A 5,025-nucleotide genomic window follows, 5' to 3' on the forward strand; every position below is an offset into this window, starting at 1 on the left:
AAAGGAGGATCTACTAAATATTGAGTTAAGGTTTTTTTTTGGTGCCCAAATTTATGCACCTGCCTAATTTTGTTTAGACAATTATTGCACACTTTCTGTAATTCATATAAACTTCATTTCACTTCTCAAGTATCACTGTGTTTGTCCCCTATATGATATATTTAACGGAATTTTTTTATCCAAACAATCAATGATTTATAAAGGTAAATCAGGAAAATTAACAAGGCTGCCCAAACTTTCGCACCCCACTGTATATATATATATATATATATATATATATATATATAGTCTAGTACATATGTACACATTTCCTTGTCTTAATGTTTATTCACCAGAGAAGTAGCCCAAACATGTTTCATTATAATGACAACGAAGTTAAATTCAACTGAATTTATCTTCCAATACAGAAGACAACACAGCCGAATGCAGCGCAGACTCAGCAGGAACACTTAAATTTAAGCAGTACGTCAGTGTTTTTTAGGCTAATCTGTCTCTGCTTCATCTGTATCCTTCAGTCTATGAAGCCCATTCACTTCTATTGAGTTTCAAGTGAACAGTTTTATGCACTTTCAGGGAAACTGAAGTCACTGACTGTGGTAATAAATCATGTAACACACTAACAGCATTTTTTTTTCGTATTATTTTAAAAGGTAACACACTGAATGTGATATGGCTAAAATATTCAGATTTAAAACAAACAAAAAACAAATATGAGCATCTAGTACAAAATGAAAGCCTAAAATTCTGTAAATCTTTTTACATTGAAACCTAATGTTTCACATCAGTCAATAAATGAGGAAAAACACCACAGATCCTGTTCTGAATGGTCTAAAGGGGTAGTTATACCCCTGATGACTATATAACTGTACCTATTAGACTTTTTCCTGATTATTTGTAATCGTCGTCCTTTGGTTCACAATCAAATTTAAATAACAATAAATTAAGTAATAAAACATACAGACTAAAGAAAAATGTAACATTTCTCACGTAGACATTAATGGGTTAAACTTCATGCTCGATGTCCCTTCATCATGTGCTGTAAACACGGCACCAGAACAACCATTTGGCTCCAGACACTGCAAACCTGGACCTCCACCTGACACAGGGACCCTCAGCTGGACACACAGACGGGAGAGAACAGAGGGAGGTCAGTTAGAGCCGTGGAAAGAAAAAGAGAAGAAGAACCAAAGACACAGTCTGCATCCACAGTCCTGCAACACAGGAGAGAAAGGGGTAACAGGTAGAACTGTACACAGAACCTAATGGACTCGCTTTAGAACAGTTTTCTTTACTGCAGAGTGCGATAAAAAAACTCGTTATACTTCATACAGACCACATACATTTACATACATTATCAATATAGAACAGCTTTATGAACTGTCATACATACATGACACTAAATAAGCTCATAAGAGGCCTCAAGAGCAGAGCAACTGACAGTAGGGAGAAAAGGGCAACTCTGAAAAGAAACAAAAGAGAGCTGGGAAAATAAACTAGACAGGGAATGAGGTAAAAAGGGAATGAGGTAAAGAGGAAAGCAGCTGGTCACGGGGGGGATGGAGCCCTCAATCATCATATTAGAGTTATTCTGGATCACTGCCTCGTTTGTTCTGAGACCTCCCCCTGACTGCGATGGGTCCTGATCACTGCCTCGTTTGTTCTAAGACCTCCCCCTGACTGTGATGGGTCCTAATCACTGCCTCATTTGTTCTCAGACCTCCCCCTGACTGTGATGGGTCCTAATCACTGCCTCGTTTGTTCTGAGACCTCCCCCTGACTGTGATGGGTCCTAATCACTGCCTCGTTTGTTCTGAGACCTCCCCCTGACTGTGATGGGTCCTAATCACTGCCTCGTTTGTTCTGAGACCTCCCCCTGACTGTGATGGGTCCTAATCACTGCCTCATTTGTTCTCAGACCTCCCCCTGACTGTGATGGGTCCTAATCACTGCCTCGTTTGTTCTGAGACCTCCCCCTGACTGTGATGGGCCCTAATCACTGCCTCGTTTGTTCTGAGACCTCCCCCGACTGTGATGGGTCCTAATCACTGCCTCGTTTGTTCTGAGACCTCCCCCTGACTGTGATGGGTCCTAATCACTGCCTCGTTTGTTCTGAGACCTCCCCCTGACTGTGATGGGTCCTAATCACTGCCTCGTTTGTTCTGAGACCTCCCCCTGACTGTGATGGGTCCTAATCACTGCCTCGTTTGTTCTGAGACCTCCCCCTGACTGTGATGGGTCCTAATCACTGCCTCGTTTGTTCTGAGACCTGCCCCCTGACTGTGATGGGTTCTAATCACCGCCTTGCTTATTCTCAGACCTCCCTCGGTAAACAAGGCAAGTAACTGGTCACAGGGGGGTCGAACCTTCATCGACCGTGTTACTAGACTAACGTGCTACGCAGCGTGCCACTGAAGGGGGACAATGACTATGCTAACTAACGACATAAAGGATGACCCAAACTAAGAGCTCCCCGAAACGGAAACAAAAACTCCCTTCTTTCATCTCACGCTTGCCTCTCCCTAATCTTGAAGAGTGAGACACATAGGAGTTTTTTTAAACACTGGACAGCAACTAAACAAAATCAAAGACTTGAAACTAGAAGTGTGAACTCAAGACTGAGCACTGAGCGGCGTGTGAGTACCCCTCAAGTCGGGTGCCCACAGCTGCTACCGCTCAGCCCTAATTACTCAGCCCTGGCTCTCTGGCCCCTCCTAGCAGCTGGAGGTGGCCTAGCAGGCTGCCTGGACATTACACATACAACACTGTTTACTGAATGAGTGAAAAGAGGGAGGAAAGAATGAGTGAATGTATGAATAAATGAGTGAGTGAATGAATAAATGTGCATGAATTAATGAACAAGTGACTAATAGAATGAGAGATGTAATCTTACCTGCAGTTCTGTCATTTGTCCACCAGGAATATGTAAAGGTGAGTGTATTATGAATGAATTAATGAATGAACATTCATTTATGCACCCACTCATTAATCTGAACATGTAATGCATGCATAAATGAATGAATAAATGAGGAAGTTACTTAATAAGAAAATTAATGAATGAATAAATGATGTAATATTACCTGCAGTTCTGTTGTGTCTCCACCAGGCGGAGTATGTTCAGGGCGAGTGTGTGAACGTCTGTGTGGATGCTGGGGTCAGAGGTCAAATCTCTCAGTTTATGTAAACCTCCTTCATTTTCCAGCAAAGTGCTGTAATCAGACACTGCACACACACACACACACACACACACACAACCGCGCACACACACACACACACACACACACACACAACCGCACACACACACACACACACACACACACAACCGCGCACACACACACACACACACACACACACACACACAACCGCACACACACACACACCTACGTTACAGACAGGTTACAGTTATTCTGGAGTTCAGCTTACAGTATAATTAAAATGAAAATGTCTTTTCAGCCAAAACAATACAGTAGTTTGACTGTGATTGGTTCTAATCACTGCCTCGTTTGTTCTGAGATCTCCCCCTGACTGTGATTGGTTCTAATCACTGCCTCGTTTGTTCTGAGATCTCCCCCTGACTGTGATTGGTTCTAATCACTGCCTCGTTTGTTCTGAAATCTCCCCCTGACTGTGATTGGTTCTAATCACCTCCTTGTTTGTTCTGAGACCTCCCTCTTACTGTGAATAGTCCATATGGTCTCACATGGTTGACTATGTCAATGCACAAGGTTTGTTTCTAGTTGTGCTGAGAAGTTTACAAAGTTCTTATATATATATATATATATACATAAACAGCATGTTTTTGTTTAGTAATTTTTCATCACTTGAACTATGCTGCTAACTTAAGACTCCAGTCTTTATCACTTTTTGTCAAAGTCTTCATTTTTCCTTTATTCCTCAGTCTTTCTCTCTCTCTTTCAACCTTTTCTCCTTTTCTCTCTCACCTTTTTGCCGAACGACAAGCTGGATGCCCCACAGAGCCCAGAGCTGAACTCCAGATGGCTGAGAGCAATCAAGGAGAGGGTAGAAGGGCTGGAACGACCTGATGAAGAGAGAGAAACCTAGCCACCAGCAGCAATCATAGGGATCCAGGCACTTTATGTAACTGTAGAAATTAGTGTCCCAGCACTTTTGATCCTTGATGGCTGTTTCAACGTGATGCAGTGGTAAAGTATATAATATACAACAATTTTGTCTTTATGCTTCATGGTGTAGGATTTATGGGACAGAACATAAAATGCTGCACTATAGCACCCTCTTCAGGCCAATTCGGCTCCACTTGCTCCCCTGAATAGTGGGAGGTAGTAGATCTATGACTTATGTACCACATTTTATGTTTCTGTGACTTAAAGCATTTGAGAGAAGAATAGTAAGAAAAACTGGGAAAAACACAATAAAAAAGTTTAGTGCCTGGACCTCTAATATTGATACATAATTCATACTACTGTGGTGAAAATAACTATTAATTAAAATGACCTAACCAGGCAACATGAGGTTGAGTTGTAACTACTGATACATGACAAGTCATTCACCAGTCAGATCTGTATCTCTCTGCTACTCTAAATTGCTATAAATAGAAATACCAGAATAAAAAGTAAAGTTTATGTTCATGCGTACCAAAAACACACAATCCCTTGAACAAATGCACACACTTACCGGTAGGACACCATTTTATGATCTGGAGGAGTCCATGATATCACAGAGGAATGCTGTACATAAACAAAAAGAAACATAAAATATTTATAAATAATAAGTGATGAGACTTTATTCTTAAGGCACAGTTTTAAACATTTCCCTATGGCTACAATTCACATTATTAAAGTATATATAAACCTAATAGATCATTTAAAAAATCAAATTTACACAATTCACCCCCCTTAATCCAAACGTAAGGCAAGACATGCTTGATCTCTGAAATTTGCTTCAGTTGCCTTAGTTTACCACTTTAGCTACAAGGCTAGTCCCAATTCAGGCCAAGTTGAGTCTAAGTCAAGACAGGCTAGTCCTAAATCAGGATACTGCAGTCTGAGG

At 41.1% G+C, this 5,025-nt stretch overlaps 1 pseudogene; it reads right to left on the minus strand.

Moving 5' to 3' along the window:
• Positions 1-303: 303 nt before the first annotated feature.
• Positions 304-5,025, minus strand: part of LOC118826312 — a 545,149-nt pseudogene continuing 540,427 nt past the window's right edge.

This window comes from Colossoma macropomum, unplaced genomic scaffold (genome assembly GCF_904425465.1).
Source record: "Colossoma macropomum unplaced genomic scaffold, Colossoma_macropomum, whole genome shotgun sequence".
NCBI lineage: Eukaryota > Metazoa > Chordata > Actinopteri > Characiformes > Serrasalmidae > Colossoma > Colossoma macropomum.